This window comes from Rousettus aegyptiacus, unplaced genomic scaffold, assembly GCF_014176215.1.
Source record: "Rousettus aegyptiacus isolate mRouAeg1 unplaced genomic scaffold, mRouAeg1.p scaffold_m13_p_7, whole genome shotgun sequence".
Taxonomy (NCBI): Eukaryota; Metazoa; Chordata; class Mammalia; order Chiroptera; family Pteropodidae; genus Rousettus; species Rousettus aegyptiacus.
In genome coordinates, this window is record NW_023416310.1 from 111,763,087 (window position 1) to 111,784,113 (window position 21,027).

General features: G+C 43.8%; 1 protein-coding gene and 1 pseudogene across 1 annotated transcript in view; one reads left to right on the forward strand and one right to left on the reverse strand.

The window, feature by feature from the left end:
• LOC118605332 (piggyBac transposable element-derived protein 2-like) overlaps positions 1-16,139 on the reverse strand; it is a 37,733-nt gene extending 21,594 nt beyond the window's left edge. Inside the window, exons 1-2 of the mRNA XM_036224756.1 lie at positions 16,080-16,139; positions 12,945-13,034 (exon numbers count right to left, since the gene is read on the reverse strand). The gene's annotated coding sequence lies outside the window, so the exon portion shown is untranslated. The remainder of the gene's footprint in view (positions 1-12,944; positions 13,035-16,079) is intronic.
• Positions 16,140-20,475: 4,336 nt separating this feature from the next.
• LOC118605688 lies at positions 20,476-20,591 on the forward strand (annotated as a pseudogene).
• The last annotated feature ends 436 nt before the right edge of the window (positions 20,592-21,027 follow it).

A 21,027-nucleotide genomic window follows, 5' to 3' on the forward strand; every position in this document is an offset into this window, starting at 1 on the left:
TGTTACCTCTCTTTTCTTTAGGTTGGGTTCTCCTCGGTTCTCCCACCAAATAACCGGTCCCGCGGGCGGGACAAGTGGCGCCCAACGTGGGGCTCGAGTGCAGAACCCTTACCCAGGCGGACTACGAAATAACAGAGGCTGCAGCTCGTTAAGGAGAAGTTTTTCAGAGAAGACTGCCTTTCACCGCTCATGGAAGGTCCTCGTCTTCGGCTCACCGGAGATCGCCGTCTTCGGTGAGTGTTCATCCGCCTTAGTTTAGTTTCAACACGGACTGCTAGGATCATAAGTAACAAATTTTAAACGGGGAAAAGAGTTGAGCATAACTCCCTCTGTCTTCTCTAGGTCCTCTTGTCTTTTCCTTTTTTTTCAAAGGATTTGGGACCTTTCTCTCTAGCCCGCTTCTCGGCACAAGCCGTCCACCCCTGAGGTTAGAGGCTGCTTTTTCTGAGTTGGGAAAATACAGTGTGTCAGTCGACTTTAAGGCAGAAGTCGTCCACTCAGAGGGCATCCCGGTCGTAGACCTCTCCCTCCGCCCTGGAGAGAGCTGTAGGTCTGCGATTCGCCTCTTGAGAAGCCGTGTTGGCGGATTGTACCAACCGACTGCCCACGTCGAGACCTCTGATATAATCCCTCCTCTGGCACCTCTGTAAAAGAGCCTTGTCTATGCCCAAAGGCACAGCCGGCGGGACGTCCGTAGGCATCGCACCCCAGGGGGTCCGTGTTAGCGGATTGTACTAACCGGCTGCCCACGCGGGAGAGAAGTTAAGTTCCCTTCTCCTCCTTTTTGCCTTGATACCTATGTTCACTTCCTCAGTTCCTATCCCTCTTTCTTTTTAGATAAATAAAACAAAAAGATGGGACAAACCTTGTCCAGAGAAGCACTATTCATAAAAGACTTAAAACGCTCATTCAAGGAACGAGGAATCCGAGTAAAAAAGAAGGATTTAGTCAAATTTTTTCTCTTCATTGATGAAGTCTGTCCCTGGTTCATAGTAAATGGCCCCGAAATCCATCCAAAAAAATGGCAAAAGGTAGGCAGAGACTTAAACGATAAGTTACAAAAGGAAGGCCCTGATGCCGTCCCCGTCTCTGCTTTCTCTTATTGGGGACTAATTCGAGATATTGTAGAAACCGCCTCCGATGACCCCGAAAGACGACAACTCTTGTCAGTAGCGGAGTACTGCCTTAAACCGCTGTCTCGCTCAGCATCCGTTGCTTCTCTTCCCACTGAGAAGCCCCCCTCTAGATGTCCCTCAGTCGTTATAGACATGAGCGATCCCTCTCCAACTAAAGGCATATACCCTTCTTTGCCCACAGAACATCCCCCTTCTCCTAAAAGTCCTCTTACCAATCCCTTACTGACTAAAAGACCACTCAATGACCCCTTAGATCCTGGTGATGCCGCCACCTTAGGAGATGAGGCCGTACGATATCGTAACCCAGATTGGTCTTCTACTTGGCTCCCACCCTACAATCCACAGTTCTGTGCGCCTGTTCTGCCATTCCCCGCCTCCAACGGCAACAACCTTTCACAAACCAAAGATAAGCTTGCTGCACAGATGGCCGAGATAGAGAGCAAACTAGCCTCCCTTCAAGTAGATCTTTGCCAACTGGCAGCTGGAGGGGACCCTTTATGGGGACTTGCCACAGATTTCCTTCCGCTAGTCAAGGCACCCAATAATTCGGACCATTATCACACCGTTCCAACCTGCGATTCCCCTTGGGGTCGCACTTCTCTTTGGCTGCAACAAGGGGGATACTATGTCTGTCCCGGCGCTCATAGGCCGCGAGGGTTAGATTATAAATGTGGTCTCCAGGCTGATTATTATTGTGCCTCTTGGGGCTGTGAAACCACTGGAGATGTAAGCTGGAAGCCTGCCTCTGACAAGTTCATACAAGTAAAGAGGCTTAATCCTCCCTCTCCTGAAAATGATCTAAACAACATCCCGACATCAGTCTATAAAGCCTGTAGCGACCCAGGGTGGTGCAACCCCCTCCAAATATCTATCATTAAGGCCGACCTGAATGATTGGCAAACCACCCGGAAAAGACATTGGGGCATTCGTGGCTATTTTTCAGGGAAAGATAAAGGAATGCTTTTCTCTATTGAACTTTCTAAAGAAAGTCCCAACAGAAATGCGGCTTACCTGGGACCTAACCCAGTCCTGCGCCAATCCAAAATAGAAGGCACTGCTCCAAAACCTAAACGCTCTGCTCCTAAGCTTACAGCCACACCCCAGCCCAGCCATAAAAAAACCACCCCTTTTCAGCCTACCATCCTGCCTGGGCCTCCTGATTCTTCACAACTTATAGTTGACTTGATTAATGCCTCATTAGAGGCTCTCAGAGACAAAAACAGCACAGCCCATCAAGAATGTTGGATTTGCTTCTCGCCTATCCCTCCTTTTTATGAAGGCATAGCGACCCTTGAACCTCCCCTTTTTACAAATGATAGCGGTGCTTTGTTACATACTCAAGACCCCTTTACAGCCCTCACCCTAACATCTATCTCCGGCTTAGGCCTCTGTCTCATAGGACCAGCAATGCGTCCCCCGACCAGCCTAATTCCCATATGTAACCAAACCATGACAATCAATCACACATTCTCATATGTGCTTGCTGCTAGTGGCACTTATTTTGCTTGCTCCTCTGGCTTAACCCCATACGTTTTTACATCCCACTTTTTGACCTCTCGCGATTACTGCGTAGTTGTTGTTTTATTCCCCCGATTTTTTCTCCACGACCCTAATACTTTCCTTCAATTCATAGATCCAGATGCCACGTCTCGTAACAAGCGTGAGCCCCTCACTGCTATCACCCTTTCTGTCTTGTTAGGTGTCAGTGCCATAGGAGCAGGCACTGGCATTGCTTCCTTAGTCACTTCCAACAACCAATACTTACAACTTCAATCTCTTATTGACAAAGACCTTAATAACCTCAGAGAAGGAATACAAGACCTAAAAGACTCTGTAGCGTCCCTCTCAGAGGTAGTTTTGCAAAACAGAAGAGGGCTTGATCTCCTCTTCCTCAAAGAAGGGGGCCTTTGCGTGGCCCTTAGAGAAGAATGCTGTTTTTATTCTGATAAGACAGGCCTTGTGCAAAATAGCCTTGACAAGGTAAAAAAGAGTCTAGAAAATAGAAAAAGAGCTAGAGAACAACAAGAGTCTTGGTACCAAAACTGGTTCTCTGCCTCCCCTTGGCTTACTACCTTGCTACCTAGCCTTTTAGGACCTTTTGTAGGCATTTTCTTACTAATCTCATTTGGGCCTTGGGCATTTAATCGTCTTACAACCTTAATCAAAGACCAGGTTGACAATGCAATCAAAAGACCGTTAGAAGTCCATTACCATCGCCTTGCCTCCCAGGAGCCGGTTGACAGCTACAATCAAGAACCGCCCACCGCGCCTGTTGGTCTGCAGTTCTCCTTCCTCGATGAAGAAATGAACCTTCCCTGGTATAGCAGAATATGGCGCTTTATCCGTAGGACCTAGCTCCCGCCCTTCGGGGACGGCCTGGTAACTGGAGACAGGCCCGCCTCTTCCGATATAAAACAAGAGGCCTGGGCACCGAGCTGAGTGCAACGTCTAATAGTGCAAGGGAAGGTCCTTACCTGACCTGCTCCAGAATTCCCTGAGAGCATGCCTGGCTACCTAGAGGTTAGCTGACATCACTCTGCCACTCCCAGCCTTCGGGAGGAGTCAGGCCACTGCTCCCTCACTCGGTTAAAGCTCACCCCCAAGACGCAGAGGCTGGTAGTCAAAGACGGGTAAGAATCCCTCAGGGCTGGGACCAACCTAAGACAGGGCATGATTGCATGACTTTCATGTGCCGATGACGGGTAAGGCCCAGACTGGTGAGGGGTCGCCTAAGACAGGCACAGTCTATCTGCGCCTCAGCAAAAAAAGGCTTTGGCATTTTAAGAAGTAAAAAAGGGGGAGATGTCAGGAGCCATCTTAAGACTAGAGGTCCGCCATTATAAATTACCAGGAAGGTCACGTAGCCAGAAAGAACTTGTTCTTCTTTTTGCATAAGTCACTCAGCACCTTCTAACTAAGCAACAGGAGGCCGCAATAACCGCAGGACAGAACGACGCTGATACCAGCTGGCCAATCAGATCATGCCATATACTCCTCTTTCCCTAATCAGCCCTACCCCTTTCTCTTATTTCCTGTATAAAAGCAACTGCTGCTCAGAATAAAATTTGAGGCTTGATCAGAACACTGTCTTGCCTCCACTCTTTTCTCTCGTCCGTGTTACCCCTCTTTTCTTTAGGTTGGGTTCTCCTCGGTTCTCCCACCAAATAACCGGTCCCGCGGGCGGGACAGTAATACATCACATAAACAAGTTAAAAATAAAAATCATATGATCATATCAATAGATGCGGACAAAGCCTTCAAAAGGATATAGCATCCATTTATGATCAAAACGCTTAACAAATCAGTATAGAAAGAAAGTATCTTAACATAATAAAGGCCATATATGACAAACCCTCAGCCAACATTGTACTTAAAGGTGAAAAACTAAAAACCTTCCCTCTAAGATCAATAACAAGGCAAGGCTGTCCACTATCGCCACTGTTATTCAATATAACGTTGGAGGTCCTAGTGAGTGCAATCAGGCAAGAGAAAGATATAAAAGACATCTAAATAGAAAATGAAGAAGTCAAACTGTCACTATTTGAGGATAACATGATCCTCTATACAGAAAACCCTAAAGAGTCCACAAGAAAACTACTAGAATCAATAAGCAAATACAGCAAAGTTTCTTGATACAAAATCAATGTTCAAAAATCCATAGCATTCCTATACTCTTAACAATGAAGTGTCAGAAAAAGTGGGAAAAATAATTCCTTTCGCAATTGCAACAAAAAGAATAAAATACCTAGGAATAAATTTAACGAAACATGTGAAAGACTTATATAATGAAAACTACAAGACCCTGTTAAAAGAAATGGAAGAAGATACAAAGAAATGGAAAGATATTCCATGTTCTTGGATTGGAATAATCAATATACTTATATGACCATTTTACTTAAAACATTATACAGATTTAATGCAATCCCCATCAAAATCCCATCAGCATTTTTTAAAGAAACAGAACAAAAAATCATCAGATCTATATGGAAGCACAAAAAGACCCCAAATTACCAAAGCCATCCTGAGAAAAAAAGAATGAGGCTGGAGGTATCACTCTGTCCGACTTCAAATTACACTACAAAGTGATGATAATCAAAATGGCATGGTATTGGCAGAAAAACAGACACAAGGACCAGTGGAACAGATTTGAGAGTCTAGAAGTAAACCCATGTTTACATAGAGAAATAATTTTCGACAAAAAGCCAAAAACATACAGTGGAGAAAGCAAAGCCTCTTCAACAAATGGTGCTGGGAAAACTGGAAAGCCACCTGCAAGAGAATGAAACTAGACTGTTGTCCTTCACCGCACACTAAAATTAACTCAAAATGGATTAAGGACCTGAGTATAAGACCTGAAACAATAAAATGCATAGAAGAAAACATAGGAACTAAACTCAAGTATCTTGGTCTTAAAGAGGATTTTATGAATTTGCCCTCAAAAGCAAGAGGAGTAAAAGCAAAAATAAATGAATGGGACTATATCAAACTAAAAATCTTCTGCACAGCAAAAGAAATCACCGATAAGGTAACGAGACAATCATTCGAATGGGAAAATATATGTACAAGCAACGCCTCCAATAAGGGCCTAATATCCAAAATATACGAAGAACTCATACAACTCAATAACAACAACAAAAAAAACAACAAACAATCCAATCAAAAAATGGGCAGAGGACCTGACCAGACACTTCTCCCAGGAACACATACAAATGGCCAACAAACATATGAAAAGATGCTCAACATCACTAGCTATTAGGGAAATGCAAATCAAAACCACAATGAGATACCACTTCACACCTGTTAGAATGGCTATCATCAACAAGACAAGTAGTAACAAGTACTGAAGAGGATATGGAGAAAAAGGAACCCTTATAACACTGCTGGTGGGAATGTAAACTGGTGCAGCCGCTATGGAAAACAGTATGGAAATTTCCTCAAAAAACTAAGAATAGAATTATTACATGACCCAGTATTCTCTCTTCTGGGTATTTACCCCAAAACTTTGAAAACACTTATCCATTAAGATATATGCACCCCAATGTTCTCAGCAGCATTACTCAGGGTGTCCAAGAAACAACTGAAGTGTCCTTCAATAGATGACTGGATAAAAAAGATGTGATACATACGATGGAATATTACTCAGCCATAAGAACAGATGAAATACTGTCATTTGTGACAACATGGATGGGTCTTGAGATTTTCATGCTAAGCGAAATAAGTCAGACAGAAAAAGTTGAAAACCATGTGCTATCATTCATGTGGGATATAAAACTGAAAGCCAACAAACAAACATGACAAACAAACAGAGACTCATGGACACACAACAGCTTAGTGGTTATCAGAGGGGAGGGGTCAGGGAGATAAGGGTGAAAGGGGTCAAATATTTGGTGGCAGAAGGAAATCTAACTCTGGTGGTAAACACGCAATGCACTATATATATATGACTTACTGTTGAATGATACACTTGAAACTCATTTGACTTTGTTAATCAGTGTCACCCCAATGATTTTTAATTTAAAAAAAAAAAACCTAAGCAAAATACTAACAAATTGAATAAAACAATGAACATTCAAGAGATTATACATTATGATCACGAGGAGTTCATTCCAGGGGCACAAGGTTGGTTTAACATTCACAGATAGATTGTGATATACCACACAAGCAAAATAAAGGATACAAATCACATTAATAGATGCAGAAAAAGTATTTCACCAGATACAGCATCCATTTATGATTAAAACACGTAATAAAATAGTATGAAAGTAAAGTATCTCAATATAATAAAGGCCATGTATGACAAACCCACCCACAGCTAACATCTTGATGAAAACCTGAAAGCCTTCCCTCTAAGATCAGGAACAAGTCAAGGATGACTGCTCTCACCACTCTTATTCAATATAGTGCTGGAAGTCCTAGCTAGAGCAATCAAGCAAGAGAAAGAAATAAAAGGCATCCAAATTGAAAAGGAGGAAGTAAAACTGTCACTGTTTGTGGATGATGTGATTTCATATATAAAAACCCTAAAGACTCCACAAAAAAATATATATTAGAAATAATGAGTAAAGTTTCAGGATACAAATCACTATGCAAAAATCTGGTGCATTTCTATACACTAACAACAAACCTTCAGGGGAAAATGAAAAAATACTTATGATTGCAACAAAAGGAATAAAATACCTAGGAATAAACTTAACAAAGGAGATGAAAGACCTGTACACTGAACCTACTGGACACTGTTGAAAGAAACTGAAGACACAAAGAAATGGAAAGATATTCCATGTTCATTGAAGTAGTAGATGAAATGAAGACTGTTAAAATGTTCATATTACCTAAAGAAATTGACAGATGCAATGCAATCCCTATCAAAATGCCAATGGCATTTTTCACAAAAAGAACAAAAAAACCTAAAATTTCTGTAGATCCATAAAAGAACCCAGTCATAGCATTCCTGCGTAAAAAAGCACGAGGCCAGAGGTATCACCCTCCTCAACTCCAAACTATACTACAAGGCTACAGTAATCTAAACGGTATGCTATTGACAGAAACTAACAGACATAGAAACCAATAGAACAGAATTGGGAGCTCAGAAATAAACCCATATATATATATATATATATATATGAATAACACTAATTTAAAACAAAGGAGGCAAGAACATAGAATAGAGAAAGGAAACTCTCGATAAATGGGATTTGGGGAAACTAGACAGCCATATACAAAAGAATGAAACTAGACTACTATCTTACACCATACATAAAAATTAAGTCAAAGTGCATTAAAGACTTGAATGTAAGACCTGAAACCACAAAATGCAAAGAAGAAAACACAGGAGCATGGACATCAGTCTTAGTGAAGTTTTTGTACACTTGATTCCACCAGCAAAACAATCAAAAACAAAAATATATGGGAGTACATTAAACAAAAAAGCTTCTGCAAAGGATACCATCAATAAACAAAAAGCAACCAATCAAATGGGAGAAGATATTTATAAACAGTATTTCTAATCAAGGATTAATATCCAAAATAAAGAACTCATGCAACTCAACAATAGAAAAAAAAATCCAATTAAAAAATGGGCAGAGGATAGGAACAGAGACTTTTCCAAGACACACAGATGGCCAAAAGGCACATGAAAAGATGTTCAACATCACTAATTATTAGGGAAATGCACATTAAAACCACAATGAGATCACCTCACACCTGTAAGATCATCATCATCAATAAATCAACAAACAGCAAGTGGGCAAGGATGTGGAGAAAAGGGAAACTTCTTGCCCTGCTGGTGGGATTGCGAATTAGTGCAGCCACTATGGAAACAGTCTGGAGGGTCCTCAAAAAATTAAAAATAGAACTACTTTATGACCCAGCAATTCCACTTCTGAGTATTTATCTAAAGAAATTCAAAACACTAATTCAAAAAGATCTACAAACCCCTATGTTCTCTGCAATAGCCAAGATATGGAGGCAACTACCATCCATAGGCAACTGGATAAAGAACATGTGGTACATATATACAACAAGAATGTTATTCAGCCATCAAAAAAAAGAAATAAAATCTTACCATCTGCAACAACATAGATAGACCTAGAAGGTACTGTGCTGAATGAAGTCAGTCAAGCGAAAAAGGAAAAAAACTTTAAGATTTAACTCGAGGGTGGAATTTTTTTTTAAAGTAACGAATGAACAAACAAAACAGAAATTCATATAATACAGACAACAGACTGGTGATTTCCAGAGAGGAAGGGAGTGGGGGGAGGGCAAAATGGGTCAATTCTGTTATGGTAATGAGGTTATGCTGAGGAGTACTTAGGCATAAAATTGAGTGCAGCTTTTCTTAAAATATAGAGGGGCATAGATATTCCACGTGTTATTAAAAGATTATGTTGCAGGAAGCGACACCTAATGGAGGAATTTGGATGCTCAGACAACTTTGTTAGAGGAAGGAGAATTTATTGGCCAGCAGAGTCCGTGGGGTTAACAACTCTATGCACAAACTTGCTTTGGTTAGATTTATTAGTTTATATACCTCTGCACTGTCCATGTAAGGGATGCGTAATTCCCTTGTCTGAGGTTTCCCGTCTGCCTTATGACTCAGGATGGGGAGGAGGACCTTCGGGTGGAGGGCTACAAGGGGGGAGGAATTTTCAGACCACTGGTCTTACAAGTCTTTTGTCTTATGACCTTGGCGTTATCAGCACTGTTATAGGATTCTTGAACAGAAAGACGGGACATTGAGGTTATAAGTAGGAAGTAACACTTATTAATGCCAGCACCTGCTCAGCAGATTCCCATCCAAAGGCTGAGCCCCAATTGTAACATAAGAAGCAGTTTTATACAATCTTGTTATTTCTACGCAGCTACAGAGATAAGGAAGGACATTAGTTGGTTAGCAAGCCATGAATCAACAGATGCGAGCTGGACAGTCCTTGAGATGGGGGAGATAGCTATGGAGGAAAACACGTTAGCTGGAGACTCCTGGAGTGGGGAGAGGGCAGTTAGGAATGAACTTTAACTAGTTGAGTTGATCATTTCTGTAACCTCTTACCTTTGCATTATTTTAGATGCCTACTTTCCTCTATTAGACATGTTCTTGTTTTAGACAAGTGTACGGTGATGGATGTAAACTAGACTTCTGGTGGTGAGCACCCTATGGTATATATAGATAAGAAATTATAATGTGGTACACATGAAACTTAAGTAATGTTATCAACCAATGTTACTTAAATTAAAAAAACAAGCAAACAAACAAACAAAAAACAAACAAACAAAAAAACAACTCCATTTAGCACAGCATTGAAACGAATACAATATTTAGGAATAATCCCGATGAAGAAAATGAAGGAGCAGTACACTGAAAACTACAAAACATTAATGAAAACAATTTTATAAAAACAAAAATTAGAAACACATGTTGTGTTCATGGACTGTAAAACGTAATATTCCTAATATGTTCATATGACCTGAAGTGATCTACAGATTCAATGCAGTGTCTGTCAAAAGCCAATGGCATTTTTCAGAGAAATGGAAAAATCCATCCTAAAATTCACATGGAATATCAAGGGACTCCGAATAGCCAAAACAATTTTCTAAAAGAACAAAGTTGGAGGACTCACACTACCTCATTTCAACACATATTACAAAGCTACAGAAACCAAAACAGTGTAGTGCTAGTGTAAGGATGCACACACAGACCAGCGCGTCAGAACAGCCAGGAATAAACATTCATGCACACAACCAGGTCATCCTCAAAGGCATGCTGAGACTGCCAATACAGCAAGGACAGTCTCTTCAACAAATGGTGTTGGAAAAATTTGATATCCATATGCAGAAGAATAAAGTTGGGCCCTTACTCCTTAGTTTACACCATATACAAAAGTTCATTTAAAATATATCAAAGACCTACATGCAAGCATTAAAATTATAAAACTCTTCAAAGAAAACACAGGGCAAAAGACTCATAACATTGGATGTGACAATGATTTCTTGACTACGATACCAAAAGCAAAGAAAACAAAAGCAAATATAGACAAACGGGACTACAACAAACTTAAAAGTGCATCAAGGACACATTCAACAGAAGAAGAGACAATTCACAGAATGGGAGAAAATATGTGCAATTCACACATCTGATAAAGAGTTAATACCTAGAAAATGAAGAACTCCTACAACTGAACTGCAAAAAAGAAAAAAAAAAAAGTAACCCAATTAAAAAATGGACAAATAATCTGAATAGACATTTCTCCAAAGAAGACATACAGATGACCGATAAGCATATGTAATGATGCCGAACATTGTTAGAGAGATGCAAATCCCTACCACAATGAGACAGTGCCTCACACCCATTACAGTGATCACCATGAAAAACACAGAAGATAAGAAACAGACAGCATGTGGAGGAACTAGAACGCTTTGCACTGTTTATGGGAATGTAAAATGGTGCAACTACTATGTACAACGGTATTTGATGGTTTCTCAAAAAATTAAAAACAGAAGTACCATATGTTCAGCAATCCCACCCTGGTCATATAACCACAAGAGAAAAAAAAAGCAGCAACATCCACAATGGCCGAGCAGCAGGGAGCAACTCAAGTGTCCACCGCAGGTGAGTGGGTGAAGAGAACACAGTGCATAGCTACAATGGACTAGTATGCTGCCTCGAAAGGGAAGGAAATCTTTTCATGTGCCACAACACAGGTGACCTTGAGGACATCATGCTAAATGAAACAAAACAACCACAAAAAGACAAATACCGTATGATTCCACTTCTATGAAACATGTATGGTACTTAAATTCACAGAAACGGAAAGCAAAATGGTGGTCACCAGGGTTGGGTCGAGGGGGAGACAGGGAGTCGCTGTTTAACAGGTGTAGAGGTTCAGTTTTCCAAGATGGAAAATTTCTGGAGACTGGTTGTATGACAACGTGAGTATACCTAACACTCCTTACAAGTGGTTAAAGATGGTAAATTGTGCTGCGGTTTTCTTTCCCATTAATGATAACGTAAAATAAAAAACAGAAGCATTATCAGAGAACAAGAAAGTCACTTCAAGAGAAAAAGAGTTTTGACTTACCAGAAATACGTAAAAAGTTTAAACTTTATGCATCTAACTTCAAAATAGAGTTTAAAAAAAATAGCAGAATTACAGAAATTGACAAATCTCTCATCATAGTAAGAAATTCCAACACATGAGTTTCAGTGATTAATGTTCGGCTGAAAAAGTTACAAAACATGCTTGCTCTACCCTGAACAGAGTGGGGGTCCATTAGCAAGATGGTGGATAGGAGGGCACCAACCTGCAAATCTCCACACAGTGACCTGGCAGCCAGCCATGGGCAAAAGCACCTTTGTGGGAGCTTTGGGAGGGAGCTTTGGGATCCGGGGTGGGGGTGGGGGGCGTTGGGGAGGGTCCTGTATATTGTAGGCTCTACCCGCCAGAGATAGTAGCACCCCACCTCCCAGTATGACAACCAAGCATCTGCCTCCCTTCCCACCACACCCTGCTCAAGGACCAGCAGCCCCAGAGGCATCGGCATACCTGTGCACCAGGACACTCGGAGCAGGACGCTCAACAGCACTACCTCTTCAGTGGCAAAAACTGGACAGCCCAAGTGGCCACCAGCAAAAGGGACACGGGGAACACAACAGAAAAGGTGGAGAACATCAGCTGCACACACCACTGAAGGGTCCTCAACAGAACACGGAGCAATGCACCAGGAAACCTGCCACATAAGTACACTTTACAGGGACCAAGAGGTAAACAAAACTAAAGGGAAACTATACAGAATCTGGAGACGCACACTTACACATGGTGAAACTGTAAAGAAACACAAGGACGAGGAGGAACTTCAGGACAGTGGTTACCTCTGAAGAGAAACGGTGCAATCAGGGTAGACACAAAGGGGAACTCCAAGGTTTTGATAAGGATTTATTCCTTAAACTGAGTGTGATATTCAAAATTGTTTCATTATTCTTTAAACTGTTCCTGTGCATTTTATATATACTGAATGTGTCGCACACTCACAGATACACATATACATGCAAAGGCACAGGAGACAGCTGAGTCCCTCAATGCCTCTGGTGTAGACCACTGTCTGCGGTGATGGGCGAGTAGGAGGCAGAAGGCACTCATCTGAGATGTCCAGAACACAGCTATCCTGCCCAGCTACCACAAGAAAATTAAAACACCGTCATCTCCCCAGTGTCCTGAAGACTCTGTTATGAAATCCCGATGAAATTCTTCACCAGAATTTCCTAACGCCCAGCCAGCATGCGTCCCAGCTGGTCTGCATGGTGTCCTGACCACCAACCTCTTCCTCTGGCTCCATGATACTGTGTGTCACTCCAACTACAGCTTGTGATAAGAGCTCATCACCCGGCCAGACCACAGGCTCCAGCATCTGGAAAATGGAAGTCAGGTGTGTAAGCACAGTCTCTGAGGGGTGCCCCCCGTCTTCTGACCCTGCTGGCGCTTGGGCTGACTGTGCAGGTGCCAGGGGTCTGAACAGGAGAAACACCTTGCCCCTTCAGCTCTACAGAGCTCAGTGACAAGCTGGGTGACCATAGGTGGTCACCTGCTTTTCCCCTAGAATGGGATTTTTGCCATGTCCCACAGAGTGGTTGTGATGAGTCACCGGATGTGAAACACACACAACAGGCCTGCTCTACACATGTCACTTATCATTTCAGATCCACAACCCCCCACCCACCCACCCACAATTCTCAGAATTAAAAATTGCCGTGAAAACTGAACATTTTTTCAAAACTTGACAACAAACTCTTTGGCAGAAAAATCTGACATGGTGTGAGGTTTTTTATAATCTTTATTTCCTTTACTTATTATAAATACTGCATTTTGCTGCAGAAATACCTTTGATTAAGGGATGCTTCATACGACTTTGACGAAATTCAAACATCCTGACTTTTTCCCTGTGTCTGGACAGGTTTGGGTCAGGAAATGTGACCTGTGTGACCATTTCACAGTCACTCTGACCCTCGGCAGCTCATCAGATGCATCATCGTTCCCTCTGTTGTGCTCTAGTCTACCCTTCGTCCACTCGCCAACATTCAATGATGGCTTGCAGCCAGCCATGCTGACACCAGCCCACTCTCACGGCCTGCAGAGAGCCACCCCTGGTCACAATCCACAGGCCCCGAATAAGGTTGACACCACTCACAGCCTAGTCCCGACCCTTCCCCTCAACCAGCACCTGTCTCAGTTCAGACCACCCCTTGACCTGCACTGTCCTTCTCCAGCTCAAGGCTTCCCCATCACAGCATTCACCTGGATCACTGCTCTTGGCCCCACCACATGTCCTGATGGTGGGACGGGTGCAGAATGGGTGCACTTCATACCTTCAGAAGCCAGCAGGACTCCTGGCGTGCACCAGGCACTCAACAGTACTCACTGACCTGAATAACTCATGCTGCTGAGCAAAAGTGCCACCTCAGGGCACCTTCCCCATCATCCTGCAGCAAGCCCTGCATGTCCACCCTCCCTGTGTGGCTTTCAGTCAGCTGCTTAGAATGGAACTAGAAACATATGATGTATGCTGGCTCTAACCAACACCTTCCTAAAGATTCTCTTAAACCTTGGTATAAGATGTGTCAAGGAAGAGTCACTCAAGACAGTGGACTCAGCCAGGACAGAGGGGGTAGCTAGGCAGGAAGGTGACAGAAGCCACTTTTCCCTTTCAGAGGTCCCCAGGCTTTGCCCCTGAGGCCCTCCATTCCTTTGTGTGTGGCTACTCCATCCTTCTTGTCCTGCCTGATGGAACCAACAGAGGAACGGGACAAGAATAAGCAGTGCTTTAACGGGCCATGCCAGCTCCCAATGGCAATGATGTCCAGCGAGAGGCTACGAGGCAGCCACAGTAAGTACCCCATCACTTCTTAATTCACTTGGCCAACATTGGAAGTGTCTACTAGGTACCAAGGATGTTTGTATAAAATTGCCGCTATACCAGGGCTACCAAGGAGGGCAGTGGAGCTGAACCCAGTAAGGGAGGTCACAGAGCACATCCCTAAGTAAAGGATGACCAGACAGAGAACTACAAGAAGAGCAGGAACTCTGAGTAGGCAGAGGAGAGTTCCCTGCAGAGGGAACAACAAAGGGGGAAAGCAAAGCCAGTCGGGCTGGAGCAGGTCACCTGGGAAACAGTGGACACAGGAGAAGACTGCACCTGCTGCACACGGCCTTGCCTTTATCATAGAGTAAAGGTAAATCAAAAAAGATGGCAGGCAGAGCACCACAATCAGGTTTGCATTTCAAAAGCTTATTCTGACTGTGATGTCAACAGCTGAGTGAAGACCTCAACCAAGGGAGGTACAGGGAGACAGACAGGAAGGCAAGGTGATGGGAGAGATGAAGAAAAGCAGGGGAAGGGCTGATGGGGAGCCCACTTGAGGTCCTGGCTGCATGACTGGGTCTGGGTGCCACTCAGAGAGGCTGAGAGACCAAAAGGGGACCAGGTGTGGGTGAGCTCCATTTGAGTTTTACCCAAATTGAGAGGGAAATGCTTCTGAGATGACCTGGAAAGTCAGCAGGTAGGCCACAGGCTCCATAGGTCTGGGATAGAGAAATGGCCTGGGCTAGAGTCATATGAGTGTGTTTTCTGAGAATCTGTGGAATGCCCAAAGCCACGGGATCCTTGAGGCCACAAGAGATTACCCAGGGAGGAGGCCCACAAGGAAAGAGATGGCCCAGACGGGCGTTCAGAAAGATGAGGGCCAAAGGTGGGCCTACGCAAGCACACCTGGAGAGGCTGGGCAGCATGGTGGGTCACCACACAAAGGGAGGGGCAACCACCTATACAACACTGCCAGAGGCCCAGCTGCATGTTCTTCACTGGCCCTGGCACCCAGGAAAAAAAGGCTCTTTCTTAGAGGCCTGGTGCCCAGTGACTCTGAAAAATCTTGGGGAATGGGGCCGCCACTGTTTAAAATGTAAACTGATCCAATGAGATACGACAACTAAATACTGATTTGGATCCTATACCACAAAAAGGGTGGAGGGAAGAAGAGCAGACGACTCTGAGACTTGACGTGACTGTCCTAGCTGTGCCGACTCTCCTGTTAAATAAGGTGGAACCTACGTGAACGGAATGTGGGAATTCTTTGTACTGGTTTTGTAACTTTCATAAAATTATTTCGAAATGAATTTTCTTAACACAGCTTATAAATGTAAATGACCCCTGGGCCAGGTGCAAAATGGTCTGAAATGGCCTTTGTGAGACATGGGCCCCTCTCTTATCCTCCCCATCTCACAGCCAACAAAGAGACCAAAAACACCCCCCGCAAACCCGGGGACCTCGGACGCAGGCAAAACCGGCACAAACGCAGAAACATCCGGCGCGCAGCGCGCCCGGGCCAGAGACGCCCGTTCCCTGAGGAGGCGCCCGGCCCCGCCCGGCCCCGCCCGGCCCCGCCCGGCCCCGCCTCCTCACCCACAGCCGGAGCGCCCCCGTGCTGACCCTCGGAGCTCGGCGCCGGGAGACCCATTGTTCCTGTCCGAGTCCTATCCGCCCGCCGCTTGCACGTGGCAATGAGGGCCAACGCCGGGGCCTGCCGCCCCCTCACCCAAGCCGGGGCCCAGTCGGCAGCGCGAGCACGGCTACGCCTACCTGCGCTGGCCCGACGCGAGCCTCTGCGGCTGAGCCGCACACCACCGCCAGCATTGAGGCTGGCACACCACGTCTGCAGCAGCGTGGGGCGTCGCGGCCGCGCAACGTCTGGCACGTGAGCGTTAGCTGCGCCTGTGCCGCGCCCCCGACTCGAGCGATCATCGAGAGGCCCAGGCCTCCGCGACGCCTAGAGGGACCCCAAAAGTGCCGCCGATGCCTGGCCTGGACCACGAATCTAACCCCTTCGCTACAGTTGCCTCCGCCACCCTGCTCCCTTGTTTGCTAGTTACACACCGTCCTCGCTCCTGCTCTTGAGGGCACGAAGGCTTATTTCTTTCCAGGATGGTGGTTCTCCCACGTGGTCCCAGGCCCATGGTAGCTTCATGTTGGGACCCTGATAGAAGAGCAGATGCGGGAGCCTGCGCAGATCTACCAATTCACTTGCTGAGGGTGGGCAGTGATGCAAACCCTGGTCCCAGAACCACTGCCCTGTGACAGGTTTTTCAGCCTCCTCACACTGGATGTGTGGCCTGCATAAATCTTTTTGTGGGCGCCTGTCCTGTGCTTTGTAAGGAGAGTCACCAGATTGGACACAGGGCGCCCAATTGAATTTGCATTTCATATGAATAACTCTGTTAATCTGATTCAAATTTAACTGGGAGTCCTGTACTTCATTTGGCCACCGTTCTTACTCCGTGTATTTTATTTGTCAAAGCTGGCACCCCTGATTGTGTTGCAGAAAAGTTGCAAAAATCAGACCAGCGAGAAACCAAGCAGCACTCAGAGTTGGAGAACTCAGGTTTATTAGGCCAGCAGTCCCAGAAGAGCTAGCCCTCTTAAGATCTGAGCTGGGAGCTCAATTGCAACATCGCTTATGTAGAATTATTTGGCATGAGCTGATTGGTTAATTTGTCCTCAGATGGTTATAAAGCACTGGAGTTGCTATGGGTGGCAGGCAGTTACAAAGAGCTACAAAGTGTGGGAGTTGCTAGGGGGTACAGGCAGTTACATTTGTTGCTTAGAACAAGCAAAATGGAAGATGAGTCTTTAGTTAATTTTGAATAAGGCCTATGCAGCAAGCATATCTGCAGAAGCAGAACAAAGAACTATGATTAGCCTTTTGAGTGAAAATTCCTCTTCAATTGTAGGGTATTGTGCATCTCTGTCCTCTACCACTAGGTGCCAGTAGCTCACCACAGCCCTGCCCCTCCAGTTACAACTGAAAATGTCTCCAATGTCCCCTCCTTTACTCTAGTCTACCCCCATCCTCTCCAAACATGTGTGTGTCTATAAACACACACACACACACACGCACACGGAGTCTTTATGGTACTTACATTCCAGTGATAAAAACGGACGACAAACAAACTAGTAAAATACATAGTTTGTCCAAATGGGCAGTGCTATGGAGAAAAATGAAGCAGGGAAGGAGGATAGTGAATCCAGGTTTAAACAGTGTGGTAAGGGAGATCCTCACTGAGAAGACTATATTTTAGGAAAAGCCAAAAGATCTCAAGAGCAAACCATGCAGAATCCAAGGAGAAGATACTTGAGTCAGGGAGAAAGCCATGTTTAAAGGCTCTGAGGTAAGAGCAAGCTTAGCAGGTTTGAGGAGCAACATGGCTGGAGCTGAGTGGACAAGGACAGTCAAGGAGGTGATGTCACAGAAGTTCACTCGCGGCTCTAGCAGAGGGGGAATGCAGTTGATGTGATCTTGACAAGTACCTCTGTGGCGAAGCAGAAACAAGGAGCTGGGCAGGAGGTACAATCCTAGTTCAGACCAGACATGAGGAACACGCCCTCGGACCAGGTTTCTCATGGTAGAGGGAGAGAGGCAGGAGGGTTCTGACTATAATTTGAAGGTAGAGATGACAGAATTTGCTCATAAGTTGGATGGAGGACATGGGAGAAAGAAGTCTGGAAAGACTCGAGGGTTTGGCTTCATGAGTAGAAGAACGGCACTTCCACCAGCTGTGAAAGGAGAGGTAGTTTGGTGAGAGGGCAGGATTTTGGGGTTGCATGTGTTAGCTATGTCCTGGAATCTTCATTCTTTTGGGACCTTTCTTAGCAAGTTAGTGAAGGCAGCTGACTGACTTGTCTTATCTAGGTAGAGACATACAGATATGGCACATACCCAGCCTTAGTCCTAATTAATAAGTGGATTCTAACCTAAGCCATTTTCTCCCACATAAGTGCTCAGTAGGAAACCTGTAATCTTGCTTGGATGAAAGCATTGTTCCCCTCAGGAATTAAGGTTCCTTGCTCCCATGTGGGTGATGGGAATGTTCACAACCTCTAGCTAATACGTTATGCGTAACCTGGGGAGGGGTTACACTGAACCCTCCCCCCATCTCCGCACTTCTGTCCTCAGATAGTAGAAAGGGCGTGTGGAGGGACTGCATCTGGGTGGATGATGCCCACACGTATAATGCTGGTCCTATAAGAGTATAGTGGAGCTGAAAAGTGCCGATCACCTAGTGACATCAGAGCTATCATGACATCACAACTCACTACTCCCATGTGTTGTGGTGATGCTGGTGTAAGCATACCTACTGTGCTGCCAGTCATATGAAAGTATAGCACGTACAATTATGTACAGCATGTACTACGTGAAAATTATAATAAACAGCTGTTAATGGTTTATGTGTTCACTATACTTTTTATCATTAAGTGTATTCTTATAAAAAAACAAGTTTGTCCTAGAACATTATGTCATGCACAGCCTCATTTTCTCCTGCATTTCATTTAATCTTGTGTTGTTTTGTACAGTAACATGCTGTCCAAGGTTGTATCCCGGGAGCAGTAGGCTGTACCATAAAGCCTCAGTGTGTAGTAGTGGGCCAGGTCTGTGTCCGTGCACCCTGTAATGCTTGTGCAATGACAAAATCACCCAATGACACATTTCTCTGAACATACCCTGTCGTTAAGCAGCACATCACTATTCATGTGCGGGAGACTGTGGCTCAGGTGGTAGATGGAAGAATCTGAGAAAAAATCAGCATACCAACCAGGTGCCCACTGTAGGCTATTAAGGACTATAGATATATGGGGAAGTGGGGTCGAGGTTAAAGGGAGAAATGAGTACAGACCAAAAATAGAGGGAAAATAAGATAGTCATGGAAAGATGGATGGAAGTTAGAGAAGAGAAAGAAGAGAAGGATGATGGAGAGGTGGGTATCAGGGTCTTTCAGGTGAGCCTATCTGATTTCTCCTCGACTGGCTTATCTCCTTAGAGTATATTGAAGGATGTATATAAAGAAACAGTTGCTTTGCTGATGGTATTTGAGGTCTTAACCATCCTCAAATGGTGAAGACCCTCAGAAGATATATCCACCCAGAACCTCAGAATATGTCCTTACTTGGAATAAGATTCTTTTGCAGATGTAATAAAAGTAAGGGAGTTGAGATGAGACCATCCTGACTGCAGCTGTGGATGAAAGACCAACCCCAATCTCACACGAATGTGAGGCTGGCCCGGAATCCAAGAGCAGATGTCCATAACATTCCTAGGCTTCTGGTTCATCATGCCCATCTCTGCCTCTGCCTACATAGCTTTTCCCTAAGTCTTGTTTATCTTCTCCTTTTCTGTCTCTTATAGAAACATCCTTTACCCTGCCTTTAAGTTTTAAGCTGTTGCTCCTTAGATTCTGGCCAAAAAAAAAAAAAGGCTAATTTATTTGTTCTTAAGTTTAGGCCTTAGCATATTGGGGTCTTAGTTGTCATGTATTCAGAAATATTAAAGTCACCTTTTGTAGCTTATTTTTATTTCAGCTAAAGCTTTTTACAGCTTTGCTTAAATTTTTTACTTTATTTCTTGCTTCTCGTAAGCATACTTTATGCCAAATTGTATTGAGTTAATCATGTGACACAGTGACTGACAAGAAACTCACCACCCCTCACATGTCCTGCTTTGTATAGGTCAAACTTTCATTTATTGCTTAATTTGTATGACTGCTGTGTCCTATGGAGACAGATTGAGCCAGGAGTAATGAGCCACCTGAATAATGAGCCACCTAAATAGTGAGCTTGTTGCCTGTCCCCTCAGATATTTAATATCCAGAAAGCATACTCACTGTAATGTGGATACCAGCATATGTAATTTTATCAAAAATTAATAAAAAGATCAGCATAGGACATGGTTCCATAGTGTAGCAGTTAGCAAGTCTGCTTTACATGCTGAAGGTCTTGGGTTCACACCCCAGTGGAGCCATGGTCCATGGTCTATAGCCATGTCACCCTGAATAAGCCTGATGTTCAATCTCAGAAGCTAAGCAGGATTGGGCCTGGTTAGTACTTGGATGGGAGACCACTTAGGAGGACCAGGTGCTGTAGTAGAAATAATTAAAAAAAAAAAAAAAAAAGATCAGCACCAAGACTACACATTTACAAAATTTTTAAGAACCTGTCTAGACATTTTCAGTGTCTTGCTTTGAATTAAGTACATTAATAATAATTTTAAAAAGTCAAAACTTTAGAAAAAATTTTAAATTTTGGGTGAAAAGGAGGGAAAAAATTCTATGTAACAGGAATTGAAAAAATCCAGCTGATCAAACCAGAATCATTTCTAAAAATGCAAATTTTGAAATTCTCTTTAATTGAGAAATAGGCTAAATAAGTTATTTTTTTAATTTTTGGAAAAAACTATTAAAATTAAGTTTATTATCTTGTGAGTAAATGTCATGTAAGTCTTATGATAACTTGTTTATAAATATTATCTTGCTTTAGGGAGCTGATAAATTGTTTTAAAAGATGTAGTTATAGGTACTTGAGT